The sequence below is a fragment of the Miniopterus schreibersii genome (assembly GCF_964146895.1).
Source record: "Miniopterus schreibersii genome assembly, chromosome: 18".
NCBI lineage: Eukaryota > Metazoa > Chordata > Mammalia > Chiroptera > Miniopteridae > Miniopterus > Miniopterus schreibersii.
In genome coordinates this window covers 11,521,662-11,545,976 of record NC_138121.1, presented here as the reverse complement: position 1 = coordinate 11,545,976, position 24,315 = coordinate 11,521,662, and positions in this window count along the sequence as shown.

Genomic DNA, 24,315 nt, shown 5'->3' with positions numbered 1-24,315 from the left:
GGACGTTAGACAGCAGGTGAATTGCCACAGTGGAAGAGGGAGATTGCTAGGGAACATCGGTGGAGAGTTGACAAAAATCCAGAAGCAATGCCTCGTATCTAAAGTCTTTACAACGTGGAGAAAATTTTTATTTGGTTATCTGTGTGTGTGTGTATCTGTGAATATTTATGTTTCCTTCTGTTAGTCTGAAAATATCTCAAGCTACTATGTTTTTCAAGAAGTATCTGTGCTGATTGGGTTTTCTTTGTTGTTCTGGCTTCCAAGGAACTAAAAGTCAAACCTGTATCTTAGTGCACTACACTCTGACATGCATTCTTGAAATCTGATGTCCCCGGGTCTTTACTTTCTATTCTAACTTTTACATAGTCGTGCCCTGTATAGCGACGTTTCAGTCAACAACAAACCACGTACATGAACGTGGTCCCATAAGATTATAATGGAGCTGAAAGTTCCCGCTGCCTGGTGACGTGGTAGCCATCCTCACAGGAAAGCAAGGAATTACCCATGGGTTTGTGGCGGTGCTGGTGTAACCCGCAGCACGTCCGCTGTATAAAAGTACAGCACTTACAATTATGTACAGTATATAATACTTGATAATTATAATAAATGACTGTGTAGCTGTGTAGCTGGCTTATGTATTTACTATCCTATACTTTTTTTAAAAAAATGTCTTTATTGATTTCAGAGAGAGGAAGGGAGGGAGAGAGATAGAAACATCAATGATGAGAGTCATTGATCGGCTGCCTCCTGCACACCCCCTGCTGGGGATCGAGCCCGCAACCCGGGGCACGTGCCCTGACCGGGAATCGAACCCCGATCTCCTGGATCCTAGGTTGATGCTCAGCTGCTGAGCCACGCAAGCTGGGCTATCCTATACTTTTCATAGTAGTTAATTTAGAATGTACTCTTCTACTTATTAAAAAGAAGTGTGCTCTAAGACAGTGATGTCATGCAAGCAGCAGCCTCATACATCTTGTGTTTACCAAGCCTCGATCGCTTCATTTCTCTTATGATTGATTTGAGCTCGTGTTGTTTTACATCGGAACATGCTGGGCAGGCGTGTGGCCTAGGGGCAGTGGGCCACACCACACAGCCTCGGTGTGGAGCTGGCTGTGCCATCTAGGTTTGTGTAAGTGCACTCTGTGATGTTCACACAACAGCAAAATCACCTAATGACACATATCTCAGATTGCACTTCGGTCATTAGGCAGCACATGACTATAATCCCTCGGCATGACTTTTTAATTCTATGGATGTATATATATGTTTGAAATGGATTTGCATATTCTTAGATATCTTCAAAACACTTATGTAAGAAGTGGGCCACAATTAAATGAATGAATATTATGAATAATTTAAAACATATCTTTATTAAAAGAATAGTCTGTCCCTTAGCCCCAGAAGGAGGGCCCTGAGTCATTTATTCCAATTTCAACATAGAGATCTATTAAATAAATCAGAAACCTAAAGCCCAAAGAAGAGAAATACCTGCTCTGTGTCTCCTAACCTATAAATTGAACACATTAGTCTTTGCCACTGATTTAATACTCATTTTATACCTGACATTAAAATGACTCTAGGGATCACAACAGCCAAATAAACTGCTGTACATATTACTGAAATGTATCTGACCGTTAATAAGGGACTTCATCAGCTCTTGTACCTAAATCCAACGGCATGCTCTGCAGATAAAAATAGATGCTACGTAGCTAGCCACACCCTGATGATTTAAATTCAAACTGTATTGCGAATCATACATAAGATGTAATAACATAGGGCATTAGTATAACCCCATTTATGAGAATATGTTTTAAACACACACAGGTAAAGTCCAAGGTTTTTATCATTAACATAGATTATTCTTCAGGGTAGTATTAAAGACAAAATAATTTACTCTGTTTTATTATTTAATTGGTTTTATGGTTCTCTTCGTTCCCAGGGATTGTTATTTCTTAGTTATTCCCTAATCACCAGTGTTTGCATAGGATAGCATCTAAATATATTTTGCACTGATGTATATCAATTTAAAATAAAGCGGAGCCTGGCTGGCGTGGCTCAGCGGTTGAGCATCAACCTAGGATTCAGGAGATTGTGGTTCGATTCCCGGTCAGGGCATATGCCCGGGTTGTGGGCCCGATCCCCAGTTGGGGGTGTGCAGGAGGCAGCCGATCAATGACTCATCATTGATGTTTCTCTCTCTCTCTCTCTCCCTCTCCCTTCCTCTCTCTGAAATCAATAGAGACATGAAAAAAAAAAATAAGTTAAACAATAATAAATAAATAAAATAAAATCAAGCGTATATTTGAGGGCTGTGCATGCACGTATACCAAATCATCCATTTGCCAATTGCAGGTTAGAGTGTACAATGCACCTCCTTTTGAAAAGAAACATTAGGTTTTGAATAAAAAAGTAACATGCAATGTTTGTGGGGAGAAGTAATTGATAGGAACGTTGTGCGTATCTTCATACTTTTGCAGTTTTTGAGAAGAAAAAAAACACACCCAGAAGCAGGTGAGCTGAGTTATTTTTAAGTTTTATGTCATAAGCCATGCATTGGATTGACCCTGCAGATTAGCACTTGCCAGTAGCCATCGGTTTAAATTAATGAGTCCATAGAACTGCTGGCATTGTATGTGGCAGGAGAAAACTCAATTTCCCCTCAATTGTGACATGTTGTGCTGGAGTGAGTAACATAAAGGCCAGCCAAACAGCACCAACAGCTGGAGGTCCTGGAAAGTCTCAGCTTTGCTTTCTCAGTGAGCATGTGTATATATGCTGTTATCGTATTCTAATATTCAATTATATTCTGATAGCTAAATTGGGATTATCAAAAAATAAAAAGGAAAGGAAAAATTCTCAAAATTAACACTGGCACCAGATCTCTAGTTTCTTTCTGCCTTGAACACCATTTAAAATAGTTGTAAAATACAATAGATTGCACTGCCTTGGTATCCCACAGTGATCTTTTGTATTATGTCAGCCTTTTCTATAATTACCATTTCTGCAAATGTTTCCATCGTATTTTTTATCTGTTGGATATCACAGACCTTATCCTCAAAAAACATTGACGGTTGCACAGAACATTTAATGAAATATCAGATGATGATATTATTTCTTATTTTTCAAAATTGTGTTATATGTATATTTATTGATCTTTGTACTGAAATATATCTTTCAATAAAAATCTCTTTATTATCATATAGCTTTTTAAGTGATAAAGCATTTTCTTATATGGCATCAAGTTTAATCCTCAGAAATGCTGTAAGTTTAATAAATCAGTACTATTACTGAATTAATGAGGTCAGAAGAGCTTGTATTATGACTTGATCAAAGTGTGTGACTTATACAGGGCAAAACAGGCCCGTGTCCATGTTTTCCAGTAACTACTAACAACCAGTGTTTATTCAGTAGCTAACACTTTACATTGTCCTTGGCAAAGGTCATTTCGCTTAGTTCGAAAATTGCCCTAGGGGGAAGGAATTACTAGTATTCCAATTTTACTGTAACTGAGGCTCAAGTACTTTGCCTGTGGTCACAGATACAATAATTGAAGGAGCCAAGGTTCCAGCCCAGGCAACCTGCTTGCGGAGTCAACTTTGCATAAATGCTAAACTCTAAGATTAAGCTCATGTACTTTTTACTGATCAGCAGTGACTACTAGTTAAAAAAATGAACTTGTGATGGGACATTACTCTGTATTATCGAAATAAATCTGTTAGTGAAGTGAAGCATTAATACAGAAAAGTGCAAGAATCTTAAGTGTGTACCTTGGAGATTTTCACAAAGGAAAAGAAAAACTCCTGTAGATATCACCCTGATAAAAATTAGAACATTGTTCATGCTCCACCCCCCACCCCCCACCCCCCACCCCAGTCATCACCACCTCTCTTTAGAGAGAACTACCATTATGACTTTATTTTTAGCTTGATGTTGACTTGAGGTCCATGGACTTGTACAGTATATAACCTCTTGACTTTAGCATCTTATCTTCAGTTGCGTAATAGAGATTCAACCGTGTTATTGCAGAAGCCATACTTTGTTCACTCTCTTTCCTGAAGAACATACTTGTATGTGAATTTTTCCACAATTTATATACTTATTCCATTGCTGATGGGCGTTCTAGAAGTTTTCAACTTGGGACTCTTATGAATGGTGTAGCTATGTAAGTTTTATCATAGCATTTTTGGTGCCCACATTTTGGTATATAAACACATTTCTGTTATTTATATCCCTACGAGTAAATATCATCAGAGAGTTTTCTAAAGTCGTTGTACCAATTTATACCCCCACCTGTATGGTATGAGAGTTCTGCTGCTTTCACATCATGATCAGCAACACTTGGCGTCTTCTAGTTTATCATCATCATTATTATTATTATCTTAGCCTTTTTTGTTGGTGTGTACTGTTATTGATGTTAATGTGAGTCCTTTTACAAATATTTATGGTCATTAGTTTTTTTTGGAAAATTGCTTACTGAAGTTATTTGCCAACATTTTTATTTTAATCGAGTTGTCTCTTTTATTGAAATGCAGTTCTTTAGTATGGATATAAGAAGAATGTAAGTCGTGTGTGGGGTGTGCGTGTGTGTGTGTTGTCTCACACATTGGGTTGTCTCTCTGTTCTCTTAGTGGTCTCTTTTTACAAAACGGCACTCTTCATGTCAATGTTGTTCAAGTTACCAGGCTTCACATTGTTACATTTTCGTTATTTCTTTTCATGTCTTATTAAAGAAATCTTAGTCTGCCACAAAGTCCTAAACATTAGTCTTTCCCCCCCCAAAAGTTGTACTGTTTAATTTTTATTATATGGATCTACATCCACGAAATTTATATTTTGCTTATGGGGTAAAGTAATCATTTTTTAATATGAACATTCACTTACCATCATCATTTATTATGACGACCATTGTTTCCACATTGAATGGCAGCGGTGGCTTTGCCTTACACCTGGTGATCAGATGTCATTGGGTCGCCTTCTGCACTTTGTTCTGTTACATGGACCCGTTTGTCTATTCTTGTGGCAGTACTGCAGTGTTTATCTTGCTTAGGTTCTCTGAGTTTTTTAAATCTGTAATGTGATGTCTTTAATCGTTACTACAAAATGTCTTGGCCTTTAATTCTTTCAATAAAGCTTCCGCCCCCCCTTTTTAATTTTCTTAATATGGGCTTCCAATGACAAACCATGGATTAGAGCTTTTCACCATGGACCATGGCTACCTTACACATTCTGGATTTTCTTTCTTTCTCTCCCCTCACCTTTTTCCCCTCTGTGTGAGCGTTAGTCTGTATATAGTCTACTGGCTTTCTTCTGGTTCACTAATCCTGTCTTCACTTGGGTCTACTCTGCTGTTTAACTGATTTTCTTGCTCTTGTGGTGGTGATGGTTCGTAATATTGTCACTTGTTTTAGTTCTAAAAATTCAATTTGTGTGTTTATTTAAAGCCTAGTTTTTTGGTAAAATTCTCTGTCTTATAGTTTCCCTTTTAAAGCATGTTAATCAATCTTAAAGTTCATGTGATGAATTCATTATCTGGATCAACTAGTAAGAGCCCTTTTTAAATTGAATTTTTTGGGTGACATTGGTTAACAAAATTACATAGGTTTCAGGTGTACAATTCTACACTATATCATCTGTTTACAGTATTATGTGTTCACCATCCCAAGTCAAGTCTTCTGTCATTATCATTATCCCCCCCACTTCTATCTTCTACCTCCCTCCACCCCCCTTTCCGTCTGGTAATCACCATATACGATTGTTTATGTCTGTGAGCTTTATTTTTCTTTGCTTAAGCCACCGTTTAAAAAACTCTTGATCTTGATTTTGATAAGTTTGTAAGTTTTGATTGAATGTCGGATGATATGTTTAATGTGTTGTAGAGGTTTTGAATGGTAGTGTCTTTCTACAAGAGGATTTTAATATCTTCTGTCTAGCCTCTGAAAGTATTTCAGGGGCAAATTAGTGCAGTCTTAATGAGGGACTTAGCTGACATAAGGCAGACTTTCAGACCTGAAAAAAGGCACGTCTGTCAGCCATTGGTTTTCTTTCATTTCCAATGTGTTTTCCTGGATCCCTCTTCATCGACAGATCCTAAACTCCAATGGTCATCCCAGCGTGCCAAGACCACCAAAAGCTCCAGTGCGCATTTCAGGTGCTCTTGGCGAGGTTTCTCATTTTCTTCCTCAGTGCAGCTAAAGAATTAAGTAAATGTCTCCAAATGAAACCTAGAGCAGAATGAGTGAAAAAATGTAACCATCACCTCTGTGAATTTCCGTTCTCTCTTAAATCTCTACCCCTCAAATCTTCAGTGTCTCCAATGACTTCAGGCAGTTTTTTTTTGTTTTGTCTTTTTTATATGTTTGGTTTTTTAAAAAATCTAGTCTTTTAATTATTTTTCCTGGTAGAAGTGTTGGTCTGCCACCAGGAATTCCAGCAGCATAGCCAAACCAAAGGCACCTATAGTAGTGCTTTAATGACGAATTAGGTGCAATGTTTGTATTTTATTTCATAAAATCAATGAGCTATCTATTACGTATGGAACAGAGACTGTTACATTGTCTACCTGTTGGTGTTTATTATTTTCTATACAAAATTGAATGGTATACAAACCTTAAGTGTTTTTCTATGTAAGAGCCTATGATCTGTGAAATATTATTTGGGTGGGGAGACCTGTCACATTATAAAAGTGTGCTGAATTGCGGACTCTTGAATGTGACTAACTTTAGTTAAGCTCTAAAACACTGCCACTCTGTGGTAACTTGGAGACATAGCACATCCTCTGTATTTCCTGAGACAAGGATGACCCAGGAAGTTTGCTTTTAGTATGTGGTTGTTTTTTTAATTGATTTTAGAGAGAATGAGAGAGGGAGAGATAGAAACATTGATGAGACAGAGGCATCAGTCGTCTGCCTCCTGCATGCCCCCTGCTGGGGATCTAGCCCAAAACCCAGGCATGTGCCCTGACTGGGAATCGAATTGGGGACCTCTTGGTTCACGGGTCAACCCTCAACCACTGAGCCACACTGTCCGGGCCCAACAAGTTGCTTTTCACTTCCCTTACACTGTTATTTAGGAAGCTGAAATTTCCCCCATCCAGTGAAATAGTTCAGCTACACCAGTTGGTCCCCTGCACTTCTCTTCCAATCCAGTTTTCCGATTCCAAAGACTAGCCATTGGGTCCCCCTCTTTGAGACAATCTGAGCCAATAGCAAAGTGGGAAGGTCCCCAAGTCACGTGAGTTCACATTTAGGCCCTGGCATTTGTGGGTGGCATGGTCTAAAGCTCATTACTTATCCTCTCTACCACCTGTTTTATGATCTAAAAGAGAAAACAAGAATTTTTAACAGGCATATACGTTCTGCAAAAATTCATTGAGCTTTACACGTTTTCTCTCTGTGTGTGCTATATTTTAATAGAATTAATATTAAAAAGAGGTTAATAATACATAATTAAATGCACCCCTTAAAGGGCGGGTCTGAGTGTTCAAAAGGACAATGTCACCTTGTCAATGAAGCCTGCACTAACCTTCCTATTCAAAATCCGAATCTCCCTTCTCACCCCCATCCGTACATATCCACACATCCCTCCCTTTATTCTGTTCTGTTCTGTGTTTCTTTCTCTAAAGCACTTGTCATCATCTAAAATGTTGTATAATTGACATATTGTAAGTGTTCTTGCTTCTCTTGGTGGATTGTGGGATGTTTGGTTGGTCGGTTGGTTCATTGGTTTACAAGAACCTAGAATAGGGTCTTCTACATAACAGACGCCAAAAGATTTTTATCGAATGCATGAACAGGACCTGAGTATAGTTATTGGCACATAACAACAGCTCACATTTGAAGAACTTTTGTTATCACCAGGGTTTCTGCTGGAAGCCTAGTTCTCAGATCTTAAATACGGCCCATGGATGAAGAAGGTGCTGATTAGCAGGTGCCCGAGTTTCCGATATGGCTGGGAAGGGACAGTTGAAACTCTTAAAGTGTGCACTTTAAAAAAGGTAAATTTTATGGTTAATAAATTATATCTCAATAAAGCTGTTATTTTAAAAAATAGATGGTTAGCTCTTCAGAGGGAGAAAAAACGCTTAACCTCTGCTTCTGACACTCACTTTTTGATCTTGTCTAGGCCACTTCTTTCTAATTCTTAATCTTCCATATACAGATCGAGTGTGTCTGATCTGAAATTCTAAAATCCCCTCCAGTGCTTAGATCCCAACTTTCTGAAAAACTGACTTCTGCAGAGATGGAGAGAAAGGAAGGCGAGATGAGAAAAGGAGGCACTTGCCATCCTGCGGCTCTGGGACCTGGAGCACACACTGTTTAGCAGGCATTGACCTAGGAGGCTGATCTCCTCATGCCCTTAAAAGTAATACGGACATGCAAATATATATGCATCTCCGTATGCATGCAAATATCTAATTACCTCCTTGGACAGGAAGCAAGGCGATAGATGTCAGTTTCTTGGTTTCCAAAAAAAAAAAAAGTTCTCCCCAAAACTGTTTTTGCAGCCCAAGAAAGTCGGTCACGAATCACAAAAGCCCCGAATCCTCTGCCTGTGTACCTGAGTGTACCTCAGGGGCCATCTGGTACCTCGACGCGGAATGAAATTAGCTGGTTTAATTTGAGTGAGTTAGAAAACTGTTGTCACAATGAGAGAACGTTCCTATTACCTAATTAACAGGGCTTATTAGGAGAGTAGTGACGACTGAGTCCACCAAACACCCGACCATATGGGCATAGGAGGCGTAGATCAAACAGGTCTCCGTAATTACGCTAATAGTTACTCTCTTTGCTTTCCCTCGTTTTCATGCAAGCTCAGTGCACAACACGTTCCCGGGGTTTTTAACAGTGTCAATTAACAGGCGCTGTGAATGGATCTGAGGTATCAAGGCCACCAGTTACTGGGCACATGTCTGCTGCCCAGCGGCTGACCTCTTTTGCCATTTCCCAAAATGCCCTCTCTGTGCCACGTGGGAGACCCCAGAGGTCACCTACTCTATTTCCGTGGCCTTTTTTCTCTGCCACGTGGCTGTGCTGCCCAACTCCTCATGGTACTCTGCCCCTGTGATACGCCTGAAGTGCAAAACCCTTCCTTAAAGGGAAGGATCAGCACGCGCGATTTCCTCATTAGGCCCATAGACCAGGTCTCTCTGTGTTACACGGAATAAAAAGCACATTCCCACGCGTTACCAAAGTGGAGAGATGATGGGCTGGCATTTCAGAATCGCCCCGAAGTCACATACTCAGCCATTCACACCCAAGGGGCGATGGATGGATTTTACATCTCACTCTCATATATATTCAGGCCTCCGTATCCATGCGGGATCCTGTAATCTGAGGACAAAGCGGTATGGAAAGAGGTGCGGGCCCTCGATTTTGCACACTGAGATAATCCCTTTCTAATCCCAAATCCCACAGCACCAATTATAGATAGGAAGTATTGAATAAAAAAAATCACAGATGTACCTTTTGCTAGGTGGTGTGCAAAATAATATCTATGCTCTCAAAAAACCAGGAGCCCATCCTCTCCTTTTTCCCATTTGAAAAGGGAGAGAACAGCTTCTTCGAGAGAGCAGGGACGTGATCTTAAGTCAGACTCACTCGGGTGTCCTATCAGGCCCTCAGCATCCCGCCGTCTAAGAAGCAGCCCTGCGCCCCCGCTCAGGGGAGAGTTGTGCATGGGAATTGCTCTCAGCGAATGGCTGTGTAGCGCTTCTGCAGAGGCCCTGGGTTAGTCACTCGTTCAGGGCGTCCACTTGATAAATAGGTGCCTGGTGAAGTCTAGGAACGGACATCCTAAGAGCTCAAGGGAGCTTGTGATACAGATTTGTAATTAGAAAGCACATCTTCCTGCCCACTGACTACACGACCTCGCTGTCAGGGAAGTGAAAGGAGGCACAGAAAACAAGTATTTCAGAGTCCTTGAGGCTATTGCTGCCCATAAAGGAGAGATGGAGAGAGAGAGATCCTTTTTTTTTTTTTTTATTAACATCTTTATTGAAATATCATTCACGAAGCATAACTTCATCCCTATAATGCATGGTTTTTAGTATCTTCTAAAGTTGTTACGCAACTATCACCACTATCTAATTTTAGAGCATTTTCATCTCCCCAAAAGAAACCTCACCCCCATCAGCAGCCACTCCCCAGTCACCCTTCCCTCCAGCCCTGGCAATCACCGATCTACTTTGTCTCCGTGGATTTGTCTATTTTGGACATTTCCTATAAACAGAATTGTACAATATGATAAATCTTGAAAGCGTTAGGCTAAGCGGGCGAAGCCAGCCATGAGAAAGTCTTATCTGTATAATTCAGATTCAAACTCTCTTAGAATATCTAAAATCTGGAGAGAGGGAGGGAAGAAAATCCGAAATTTACTTGCGAAACATAGAACACATTTTCACATCTCCAGAAAATAAGATCCAAAAGCAGATTTAAAAACATTAAAATTGTTCCTTTAAATTTGAAAATTAAAATTGTCCTTTGCAATTTGAAAATCGCAGTGTTCAATGCCAGATCTATAGGCACGGACCTACCTTGACCCGCGGCACGCTCTCTCACCCCTTCCTCCGTCCTGATGCTCAATCCGGGCCAACAAACACCCTGCCGCGACCTGAATACTTCAGCGACTTAAGTCTGAACCTCTGTGATGAGACTGTTTTCATGGTTAATCCCATGCTAGCCTTCAGCCCTGCCTTGCATCAAGCTGTCTACGTAACTAACGTTTCCCTTTTCATCTGTTGGCAGCACATTCTAATGCTCAGTGGCGTTTAGTGTAAGAAACTACTTAGGACCACACACACTCACAGTGGGGGTCGCTGAGGATCATGTCTGCAGAATAGAATCACTTACCACTCCCTTCCAGACGAAGAAATCTGCATTTTTTGAAAGTGAAATAGCCTAACTTATCTAATAGTTCTTTTGTCATCTTAAAAAGAGCGGCATAAGAAGACTCTGAAAATGAGAGATGAGGCCTGTTGGGTGGGTCCCACAGGGCATGTGTTCCTGCCGCTCACGGCCATCGCTGCTATGCATGTGTGCCCTTCACTGATCTAGGGGTCACTGTCCCCTTTGTAACGCCCAGAATCGTCTATTTATTACAACGTTATTAGAACAGATGATTGTAAAGGATGTTTATTTTTGACTATTTTTTTTTTTAAAATATATTTTTATTGATTTCAGAGAGAGGAAGGGAGAGGGAGAGAGAGAGAAACATCAGTGACGAGAGAGTTGTCATTGATCGACTGCCACCTGCACGCCCCTTGCTGGGGATCGAGCCCATAGCCCGGGCATGTGCCCTGACCCGGAATCGAGCCAGGATCTCCTGTTTCTCTCTCTCTCTCCTTCCACGCTCTAAAAAAGCAATAAAAAAAATATCCTGTGAGGATTAAAAAAAAAAGACGTTATAGAATTTTTTTAATGTAATGCAATAAAATGTATACGTTATCTTAATAAAAACTATACTATGAGCAGGAAAAAGAGACAGAGAGAGAGAGAAGTTCCAGGAGAAATGAGGGTATCCAATTATTTCAAAATTCCTTCTTGAATCACCTCTTGGATGTGGTTAGGTCAGGGTAAAGCGGTGCCAAAAGAAGTTTGTAGACAATTTCGTACATGGTTATACACATGCCCAAATCATACCCAAAGTCAATAATATTTTAGTTGAAATTACATTTAGAAACATTATCTACTGAGCAAATCCTACGAATCAGAGAAAACACACGCTTGCCCTGACAAAGAAGAATGGACCCAACTGGACGATTAGCGGCTCCCTAGGACACGGAGGCAAAACTGGAATGAAGGAATTTGTTTAAACCCAACAACTGCAAAGAGCCGCAGCACCTCTGCCATAGATACTGGGCTCACATTGTTTCCCTTTAGCAGTGTTTGTTTTGAAGCTGCATGAGGTCTAAGCGGACCCAGTCTTCAAATTCAAAACACATATTTCTGTACCACGGCTTCAGGTTGATCGCATTTTGCTACCAGCAGGAAAAAAAGCTCCCATTTCCACGGGCAACGGAGCTGTGCCACGGGGGATGGCAGAATACAATTAAGGAAGGTGGTGTCAGCTGAAACCCAAAGCGGAGATGTCTGAGCCACCGGGGAGCTGGGTGGGGGTTGACACACTGCGCAGGAAGGTGCAGGATGTGTGCTTAGCTGATGTCCCTGTTCACAGCTGTGTCCCTGTCACCTTGCATTTTCATAAACACCGGGGCCGCCGATGCAGCAGGGCATTTTGGAATGAAGAGATGACATCTTCCTCTCTTTTTTTTTTTTTAATTTTTTTTATTGATTTCTGAGAGAGGAAGGGAGAGGAAAAGAGAAATAGAAACATCAATGATGAGAGAGAGTCATTGATGGGCTGCCTCCTGCACGCCCCCGACTGGGGATCGAGCCCGCAACCGGGCCGTGTGCCCTGACCGGGAATCGAACCGCGATCTCCTGGTTCATAGGTAGATGCGCAACCACTGAGCCGTGCGGGCCGGGATCATCTTTCTGTCTTTAAAACAATCAGCCATGCTTGTAACTATCCTTGGAGTTTGGTTCCACTGGGGAGGAAACAGCCCAAATTAAGGAGATTGTGGGTTGTGAGCACTTTCTGCCGTCAGCAGTTGAAAGCTGTTTTCTCCTAAAAGTCTGACTACTTAGAATTCAAACCCTACACAACTAAGAAACTCCAAAAGAATTAATGAACCATAAATTATTGCCTTTAGATATTTAATACTCAATCAGTATGTACTCTCTCAAGCATATCCCACTGGCATTGCATTCATTCTGACGGTGTGGTGCCGGTTCAATTACTTTGCTCATTTACAATAAAAGATTAATGAAAAGAGGTATATTTTAGTTCACAGAGATTAATTGCATCCCTTCCTTTCCCTACACTGGAAATGCTCAGCCCATAATCCTGCTAGCTTTTGCATCCACAAGTACATGGGAAATTAATAGACTTTCTTTTGCAGGAAATCTCAGAGGGCTTCAGAGAGAAATATCCTGGGAAAACAAGATCGAAAGTTGTCTTTGGGCTGGAAATGAATTCATTTACCTGCTTCTTTAAATTTAGTCTGATGGCATTTTGAATTAGCCAGTATAAAGACGTGTGCACCGTATTTTATGTCTGCACACTTTCTGTCAAGCATGTGCTAAGCAAATTCCCTCTTGAAATCTAGTTCTACCAGCTCAATCCAGGTATGCCTGGGCTCCATAGATGGCCCAACACTTGCAGGGATGTTGACTGTTAACATTTCACAGTTTTTTCTTCAGAGAAAAGAGATGCCAAGTGTGCTAGTACATTTATTTTGAATCTTTTCTCTTCTTAACATCAAATTATTTACTTACTGCTGGGAGATCTAGGTTTCAAATTTCAAAGCGCCATGCTGGTAAATAATTCTTGAATTTCCCCAGACTTTGCGAGTGCGGGACTATGTGTTTCCAGTGCATTGAAGACAACAAGCGTCTCTGCTGATGGATATCGGAATTGGCAGGAAATTTACACGTGTTGGGCCTTGTCTATTTTATAGAAAGATTTTTTTCAGACCTTATTTCACTTAATCCTTAAAACACTTTGGTTATATTATTGTCTTCATTTCTGAGAAGAAACTGAGGCTCAAAGAAGTAAAATGATATGCTAAGGGTCACTCAAGGAACAAATGGCTAAACTTGGTGTCAGGCCTTTGTTTTTCTGTCTCCCAGGTCCATTGTCTATTGTAAAAACCAGATTAAAACTAAGAAAAGCTGCTTGGCCACAAGTCAACTCTTCTCTAAGCCTGCTTTGGTTTGTCTGTCAAATGGTGACCATAACATTTACGTGACACAAATGTTTTGATGGTGGAAAAAGGCAGCCGATACAAAGGAAAGCGGGGAACCCGGAACTACTATGTCCAGATGGAAATAAAATATGGATGGACTGGGGTTTAACTGTGTAAACCCGACCCTTCAGTCCGCATGAAATCAGTCCTATTGGCGTAACCAGATGGCCTGTGTCGAGTACAGTTTCCCCAGTCCAGACAGATAGTTGGAGGGCTCCTCTCTCCCTTTTTGCATTACAGTTTATTAATCTAGTTCTCAGTCAGAGCTATTCAGGAAGCTTTTGATGGCAGGAATGTCTAGTCTGTGTTTTCTGCAGATTTTCATCCTGCTCTTATGAGAGAGAGGTGTCCCCTTCCACATTTACTTACGTAGAAAGAAAGGAGGGGGTCAGCGGAGTTTCTGTTCCCATGTCCCACATACGTCCCACAAGCTCTACCTCCCAAGTTCAGGGATGGCAGCCCCCTGAAAACTGCCCTCTGTTTAGGTGACACTCCAATTTTTCAGTGGTTTCTAGAGAGAAAAACAGTGTGTAAAGAGACAAACCCACTACTTCTGAAATGTATATCCATCATAAAAATAAAAAATGAGCTAGGCCGAATCAACGCGGCATAGGTCACCTCTTTGCCGTGAAGAAAATACTGCTTCTGTAGCACCAGTCAACCTATTTTTGTGATTTATTTCACTGAATTTATTGTATTTCTTGGTAGTGTTTAGATTGCGTCGAAAAGAACACAGCTCATCATGATATTTCGATGAAGTAGCATATTTTGTAGCAATTTTAAACTGGATTTGCTCTGTGATTTCCCGGTGAGCTCATCAGGAGAGATTTTGTTTTAAGAAGGCAGCCTAGAAACAGTGACCACAGAGCAGGTGTTTTTTTGTTTATTTCCATACGTATGGGAGTTTCAGGTGAGAAAAACCGGTTGCTTCCAGTGATGTTGTTGTTTGCTTTACAGATGACGATTATACTTCTGGTCCACACAGAAGCCACAGCTATTTGGAACCCCTTACCTGTTTTGCACCTGTGCAGATCATTTTTCTTAATACACACTTGTATATTATCTTTTAGAACTTTCCACTTAACAACTATTAGGTATAATAACCCACCTGTGTAACCTGCAAAACTTTCTTTTTCTTTTGACCCTCACTCGAGGATATTTTTTCCGTTGCTTTTCAGAGAGAGTGGAAGGGAGAGATAGAGATAGAGATATAGAGAGAGAGTGAAAGAGAGAATCATTGATGTGAGAGAGACAAATAGATTGGTGGCCTCCCACATGTGTCCTGACCTGGGCCAGAGATCAAACCTGCAACAGAGGTACATGCCCATGAATCAAACCTGGGATCCTTCAGTCTGAGGGCTGGTGCTCTAACCACTGAGCCAAACCAGCCAGGCACCTGGCAAGACTTTTAACACTCTTGTGCCTTAATTTTTCCATTTACGGAATAATCACACTCGGGCATTACGTGAGCCAACAAACACTGCACATCTATTAGTATATATCCCCAAGGGCCTGGAGCTTAATACTTTATAAAATACAGACCTTGCCTTCCATAACCTCACTGTATCATGGGAGACAGAGGCAAGCAAAGAACAAGCCAAGAGAGTGCTCATCAACGCCACACTAGGGAGACCTGCAAGTTCCTGTTGGGACAGGATGGGCCATGTGGACAATATTTAGGGTGGAGCAGGTAGAAACTTCAGCAAAAGTGTCACCAAAAAAGATAATACTTGACCTCTGTCTGGAAGAGCCAGTAGTATTTTGTGGGCAGATGTGAGGAGGTGGATAGTCCAGGAAAGAACAGAAACAACAAAGGTAAAGAAATTGGTTATTTTTAAAAAAGAAAGGTGAAAGACAGCATTGTGCTAGCCACAGGAAGAATATCTGAGGTTAATGTGTTACCTGGAATGTGCTGGCCTGACCCTTCCCTTGGCGATCCAACCCTCTTTGTCTCTTCAAAATCTTTCCATTCTGATTTTCAACGGGTTTTTCCCTTTAATGCACACCCTCGCCCGATCTCTCTGCTCCTCAGGAGCGTAGCCATGGTTTCTCTTTACCTGATGGGATTCACGATCGGGACTGCTAGACACAGGCCTGCACACTCTACGCATGGCCTTCGTTTCCCTGTAATTTCCAAAAGGAGTTTAAAATCAGTGTTTGCTCTCCAGCCTTTTTTCAGGGCTCTCAGCACAATTTATATTGTTACTTTCAGTTCTGATTGTTGGAAACACTGGCAAAATTGATTGTTTTTTAATTAAATTTTTTTTTAATGTTGACATTATTGCAGGAGTCCCCACCCCTTTGCCCGCCTCCACCGTTCCCCGCCTGCCCTTTCCTTGGCCTGTACCGAATTAGCGTCCGTGTTGATGGGGCATGCATGTATGTTCTTTAGCTGTTTCCTTCAGCTTCTTTGTCCAGTCACCCCACCCCCTCCCCTTGGGCACCGTCTGGTCCATGTATTCATGCTTCGGGTTCCATTTTGCTCCTCAGAATATTCTGTTCTCTAGATTCCACGTATAAGTGAGTCACATGGCATTTGTCTCTCTCTGACCGGCTTATTTCACTTAGTGTAATACTCTCCAGGTCCATTCAGGGTGTTGCAAAGGGTAAGTCTTCCTTCTTGCAAAATTGATTTTTTAAAAGTATACAATTCCTATGGTAAAGTGAGTGGGGTACAAAAGAAACAAGGGTATTTTTACCTGATCACATGCTCAGACTGGGAAGTAAAAAGCAGGTATAAAACTGAGGATTAAAACCAGAAAAATACTCTTTTAAAATTGTTTAATGGTTCTCTGGCTCATAAAAGGAAAATAATAGTTTATATAGACTTCAATTTGCTAAGCCATTTAAAAAAAAAAAAACCCAAAAAACCAAAAACACACCTGTATGGAATCTTGCCATAAAGGAGAATAATAGAAAATTCAAAAGTGTGATGACTTGAAAAGATCGTCCGCCCACCCCAGTGCTGCTCACATGACGAGCTCCAATACCCTACTTAGCGGTCACTGAGCTCAACCCTGACATTTGCCTTCCAATCCTCCTCTGATCGTTCCTACGTAATGTGACTGTGAATTCAGGTCAGAGCCGTGGTTAATGACAATATTTTAACGTCACCCTTCATTTTAGCATGCTATGGATTCCAGGGAAAGTGAACCTTCATTGTAATATAAATGTCTTTTATATACAGCCTCAACCAGATTCTTGACTGCATTCATTTCAAGCATAATCACATTCTGAGAAAATTGGCTGGTATCGTGAGCAAAGTCTGCGTTACTCATCCTGTTGAATTTTAATTCATTGTCCTAAGCACACCTGAAACCGGTGACATGAGTAGAGTGCAGAGCCAGCCGCTGAAATGAACGTGTATAATTTAGAATCATTTCTATCACAGTGTCTCCCTCAGAACGTTGCACAGAGAAGTTGCCAGAAGATGTTAGTTTTGAGAAGCTTCAGGGTTGCAGGCAGTGACTATGTGTTGCCACGTCAAGACATCGATCCGGTTATTTCTTAGTATCGTGTAAGGGAATCAATGAACATTAAAAATAATTATGCCCTAGCTGGTTTGGCTCAGTGGTTAGAGTGGGTTCGATCCCAGCTAAAGGCATGTATCTCCGTTGCAGGCTCGATCCCTGGCCCCGGTTGGGGCACGTGAGGGAGGCAGCTAATCGATGTGTCTCTCACATCGATGACTCTCTCTCTCCGCCCCCCCCTCTCTCTCCCCCTTCCACTCTCTCTGAAAAAGCAATGGAAAAATATCCTCGAGTGAGGATTTAAAAAATATTAAAATAATAATAATACTAGTTATTATTTTTCCATTAGTATCAGTGTGCCAATAACTTTTTGTGCTTAATTATATACAATATGCTTCCATAGACATTACAGCCTCACAAACGTCTGTGAGGTGAGCTAAGCACACATGTTTATCTCCATTTCACAGATCAGGACACAGGTAGAGAGTAGTGGTGACTTATCTAACTTCTTAAAAGGGGGTTATTTAACTGGGTGAAACATGTCCCTTGAGGTGGGCAACTACCAGCATTCTTGTAGGAAGCACTTGGGACAAACCACTGATTGAGACACTACTTCCACATGATCATGCTTGATGTAGAATTATCACTACAAAGAAAATAAAGCCAACATATCACGGAGTGAAATGACTTAAATTTACACTTCGCAGCGCTCCGCCTTCAGAAAGTCAGAGTGATGAAAGTGAGGTGGTAATATTCCCAGAAAAGAAAAGGTATATAATAACACATTGTTTCTGCAGTGGCAACAAGGGTAATCTGTATTAGAAAACACAGTGTGTCCTGTCCTGTGGTCCTTCAAGGCCTGGGCCTAGTTTGTCAAAGTACCCACAGCTTTTCCACTGTCCCTGTAACTATGAGATTTATACGTCATGGCAACCTGAGAGACGCGTCTTTCCAAATCATCACATTTAGTACATTAGTGTGGAACCGCTTTCTAATAGGAAAGAGTTTGAGGTGCTGCGATCAGAAAGTGTACACATCCAGGACAACCTGTCACCTGCTCCTCCGGGTAACATTGTTCTATTAAAGTAAGACAATTCTAAGTGTGTCTGCCCCCATCGCTGAAGGTTGGCAAAGAAATAACAAGGAGCGATGACCCAGAAACAGATGAAAAACAACAACAAAAAATAAGCGGATGGAGAGTTGAGGAGAGTCTTTCCATTCTTCTAGTTTTAATACATCTATTTGTTGTTTTTTTTAAAAAGTTCTAACAAGTAATTGTCATGGAAAACCACGCATTTTCCCTTTGCTGAAAATGTACGTATTTGTATATATTTCATTCACAGTACATTTTTATTAAAAGAAAAAGTATTTCTAGCTTCTTTCTGAGTTATAATTAAAGTACCATAAAATTAAGTCCTTGTAAGTGTATAATTAATTGAATTTTAGTGTACATTTATAGAACTGTGCAACTCTAACAATAATCTAGTTTTAGAATATTTCTGTCACCCCACCAGTTGCATGTGCCTCTTTGCCGTCTACAATCATCCCCCTCCAACCTCAGGTGAACATTGATGCGCTTACTGGACATTTCTTATGATCGAATCCTATAATAGGAAGTCTTTTATTACCCGGCGATTTTAGTTAGCTTGTCTCTGAAGTTCATCCTCGCTGAGGAACACACCAGTAGTTTATTCATTGTATTGCCAAATCATATCACATGTTATGAATGTGCCCCGTTTTGGCTATCCGCTTAATAGCTGGTAGATATTTGGGTTATTTCCACCCTTCAGCTCTTATGAATAACATTGCTAGGAAGACTTGCAGACATGTGTTTGTGTGGACGTATGTTTCTGTTTCTCTGAGTTATTCACTAAGGGTGAAGAATTGTTGAGTCATATGATCAATTTGTGTTTAATTTTTGAAGAAAACATCAAACTGTTACTCACAGTGGCTGCCCCATTTGCCATTCTCAGCAGCAATGCCCGATGGTTCCTGTCCCTCCACATCTGTACCAACACCTGCCGCTGTTCTCAGAAACCGGTTACAGGCATTTACATTTAGGCCCTTAGAACCATTGGTTTGTAGTCTAGTTGTGATGGATGCATCCGATTTTGGTATCAGAGTAATGTTGGCCTGAGAGCAAGTAGGGAAATGTTATTTCATTTAAAAAAATTGAGAAGGGTTATTATTTCTTAATCTCTTTCTCCTATAAAAATATGCTCCGTGTTTTGTGTGTGTATTTTTTTCAATCGATGTTTAGAAGAACTCACCGGTGCAGGCGCCGGGCACGGGCCTTTCTTTGCGAGCGGATATCCCAGCACTAATGCAGTTTCTGTCATTGTTGGAGCTTTGCTCAGAAGCGAGTGGGAGGGTAGAAGTGTTTGTTTGGGGAGACAAGAGAAGGTAAGGGGGGGCCTTCGAGTGGGAGGAAAGCACAGCACGTGCACATGTAGAGAGGCGAGAACATGCTTTCCCCGGGTTAACACTCAGGTGGTCGGGTGGCCCAGAAAAGGAAGGAGAAAGTCAGGAGCTGTGAGTACAGACTAGTCCGAACTAGTCAATTCCTCTTTTTTTCATCTTATCTACATTAAAGGTATCAACAAAACATATTCAGTTATCTTCCTGTGTGCCGTGGGCTATAACTCAAAGAATAATGTCGATATTAATTGCTGGAACATTAAATCAACTTGCATTTTTGTTTTCAGATTTTTTTTTTTAACTAGGTCCTTAACTATAGAACCTTATAGAAGCCTAAGATTCTGTGGGTAGGACCAGAAGAGGCAAGGGACAGAAAACACTGCCACTGACTTTGTTTTCCCCCAATTTTTAAATGACTTAATCATATTCTTTCCAAAATTGAAGGGAAAGGCGTTGAAATGTATTTACTTACTATTACGAAATCAAGCGCAATGACGCAGGCAGGGAACTTGAAGGAAAGAAAGAATCTTTCCTCTTTAATTTCCTTGCTTTGGTTTGTATTTCTCGCTGTAACCACGGAGCCAGCTCCGGCCCTTAAAGGACATCAACATAAGGAAGAGACACGTTATATTTAGATACAAATTATTCATCGTGGGAGGGAAAAAACCCAAACTGTTCTACTGTGACAGACACACACCATGGGTTATGTGACTAACTTGATAGCTTGTTCAGCTGTCGACACCACCTGACTTACTAAAATCTGCACTTTCTCCCCTGCACCAAAAACCTAAAAGAATCTCGGATGAGCTCCTGTATATATTTAAACGAGCTCGTGTGCAGCCTTCCCGAGCATAACAAGACCGACTGAGAAGAAAACACGCTCCTCTATTGCCATTCGCTTTGGAGACGGACCTGGGTTTTAAAGAGTCAATGACACTGGTCCCCTGGGCTGGGGAGGGCAAGTTATTTTTATGTTTCCCCTGAAATAATATCTGAAAGCAGCCGAACATATGTCACCTGTTCCAGGTATTTAAATTTATGTTGCTCATTTTTCCCCTCCCATGCATAATATACACATATCCACCTCGGGTGCAAACAGCGTCAGAAGGAGGGAGAAAAACACGACCAAACCAAATTAAACCAGCAGGATTGAACCAACACTGAGCTGCAGCCAGCTTGATCAGTGATGTTTTATCCATCAATCACCTGCACTGACATCGAGCTCCTTACACACAGATTTCAAGCATAAATAGCAAATGCACCACTTCATTTTACTTGGGTAATATCACGAATTAAGGTGGCGCCCATTAGTCCGTTAGCTACCCTCAGGTGTCCAGGTGCTGCATAAATGACTTCCTATTAGTTACATTAAACTTTTTAAGAAATGGAATGAAAATTATTTGGAGGTGATTTAAGACATAATGAGGTCAGTTATTTTGTACTTAGGCTACTTTTTTAAAAGATTTTTTTGAGAGAGATGATGGGAGAGGGAGAGAGAGGAAAAAACCCCACCTATAGGAGAGTAAAACATCAACCAACCACCTTCCGTATGCCCCCTACCTGGTATCGAGCCCACAACCCAGGCATGTGCCCTGACTGGGAATCGAACCGGCAACCCTTTGGTGCCCAACCAACTGAGCCACACCAGGTAGGGTTAGGCCACTTTTTGAAAGTAAGTTTATATGCTGTGGAACAAATCACAAATGCAAGTTATATTTTTCTAAGTTTTTGTGATTTATAACCTAAGCATGGTCCAGTATTTCTCTAATTTTATGTTACGGAGGCAGTGGAAGTTCACAGGGTAAACTGAGAGAAAGTGTGTGAGAAATCTGCTTTAGAAGCGTTGATCTGGCATGACCTCCATGAACACGGGATAGGTAAGCAGAAGTCTGCAAAGTAAGGAGTCAAGACTGCAGAGGTCATGGGGAAGGTTATTCCAAATGCAGCCACCCTCAAACGCAAAGACCCCTGCGTTGGGGACACGCTCGGCATGTTCCTGGAACCAGGAAGAATGCTGGAGTGTCATTTAGCGTCGCAGTTCTGCCAGATTCTAAAACCATGCTCTTTGCACTACACCAGGCTGCCTGTAAATAAATAAAAATTAAAATGGAGAATGTAAGTGCAGGAGGGCCCCTTTTTCTGGACAGTCAGCCACTCTTTTCTAAAGGTCACCAAGTCTCCATTCATCATGTGTTTCTTTCCTTTCTAAGGCCCCCACTTAACCACTGATACTGTTTGCCAATCAGACATACATGTTGTGAGAATATTTAAAGGCAAACACCCAGTTTACATGTTGTATGGGAAATTTCATTTCCATCAAGGGTAGATAGATACATTGGGTCTTTGTTGTGATGTTTTTTTTATTTTTTTCTAATCATAGGGGAGGCTTTCAGCAGGATATCCATCTACTTTCCAGGTGTGTTTTTAATATGCTGATGCATCAAAATGAGGGTATAAGGAGTTTGGGATAATTCTTTGGTCTGCTTTACTGGTTTACTTTTGTCTTGGGTCGTCTGGCTTTAATGGGATTTTTGTTATTTGTTCCCCTGGCTTCATCTGTCCCTGAGTTCGGCTGACACAAATGGCATGAACTGGTTGCGGTCCTCTATCTCCCTGACCAGGGTGATTCAAGCTATGTGTTCCCTGGTTAGAGAGGAAGGTGTAAACCATTTGCTCTCAAGTGTCCTTGGTTGGGAAAGATAAGGCCTTGAGATTCACTAGCTGGCTGCCCGTTGTCCAAATTGTTTGGCCTTGTTTAATTTTCTTGTCTCAGTTTCCCCATTTCTCTTGCGCAGGACTTAGCTTCTTACTATCCTACCACAATAGGACTGTAGGTAAATGTTAATACAAAAAGCAGCCACAAATGAAACAAATGCTTTTTCTGTTGAAAGTAGACCAAACGAATGAGAAGGAACTCTCAGGTCAAAGGTCCATACCTGTTCACAAATGAGCAAAATCCAGAGTCGCTCATCTCACAGATTTACTTTTTGCTCACCCTACCTATTAATTTTAAGGTATTTTTTTTCCTAATTTAAAAGGTACGATACTGTTCAGGTAATTTTGAGAAGGGAAAAGAGCATCCCTGTGGCATGGGGATGCATTTCTGCATTCCAGGGATGATTTCCTAATTGAGGAAACTGATGGATGTAAGTAGGTGATCTCTAGGAGCCTTTCACTGTTGATATCCCCATGTCCTGTATCAAGCCAGGCTCTCGAAGAAACTCTCTAAGAATAATGAAATGGTTTTGCTTTTGAGCTACTAATAGATCTTTATTCTTATAATACGACCTTTGAAGGGCAGTGCGGTGCACAATGCGCTGGAATAGGTGCTTAGGTGCCAGGACACAAGGGTCACACCTGAGCTCTGCCTCTGACAAGCCTCATGATATCACACAGCTCCCCCAATTCCACCAATCCTCACTTCAAAGCCGAGATGACTTCCAATTGTCTTTCTTGTGATAATTTATAAATTTCAATGAGCGATAAGTTGCTCTTAGAAATGCATCTTAACAGCAATTATAGTCAACACACAATGAAAACATTCTCTGCGAACAAAAGGCTCTGTGAAGTCTTCCAATCTGATTTGTTATTTCCTCTCTGAAATGTGGAGTGAGTTATGATGGCCACTTGGCATACTTGAAGCCTTTCAGATTGTCAATTCTTCACCCTCCCCGTAGCTCTGGAGGTCTGTTTTCTCTGAAATGTTTGTTTCTCTCAATTTGTAGCTCTCTGTAGGGTCTAACACTCAGAGCGTAAAATAAAAAATACAAAGAAAAGTGAATAATCTTACCCAAAATTTATTACAAATAGCAATTGAAAGGACTCATTATCACAGTATGAAACATTAAAAAAAGAATCATAATCAAAGAATGTGAGAAAAAATGTAGAAAATGTGTGGGTACATATCCATCCAGCTATCTCAACAGCATCCTTATGCACGATGTTCTGCTGTTCATGCGTGAATCAGTAAATACATTTCTGTACTCATTTAACAGTGTGTTACTGGAAGTAGACTGTAGTTACAAATACTAATTAGAATTAAATCATTAGAAATGAAACATGCCCAGCATCTTCTACCAAGCTACTGAACATGAAGACGCTCAAATTGGTGGAAATTCATCCATTTTTTGTTACATACTTTTACCCGGGGTTTTGTAAGACTGAAGTATGGGGGGGGGGGAGTCCCCAGGCTTCAAGAGACTATAAAATCTCATTGAAGTTGGTTTCCTGCAAGTCTAATAAAAAAGAAAATAAAGCCTCTTCATACTCAATGCACTGCTGAGTTGGTCGAATTGAGCCGATGCTAATTTTTCAGGGTTGTGGAACTCGCCAGGGAAGATGTGAGCAGACAGATGAAGTACAGAGACTACTGTGTGCATCAGCCTCAGCCAAGTCCAAGTGCTTTCTCAGCCTGTACTTCTGAAGCCCCTCAGCCTGGGCCTGAGTGCTCTCTAACCCTCTCTAGTTAGTACCTGTGGTGCCTCACTCGGGCAGCCCTGCTTCCTTGATGCTATAATGAGAGACCTCAGCCCCTTCCAGCCCTGAGCTACAGAATCTCAGGCCCGAGCAAGGCTGGCCTTTGATTGCAGCTTCTCTAAGGGCGATGGGAGGCTTTGGAGTTCA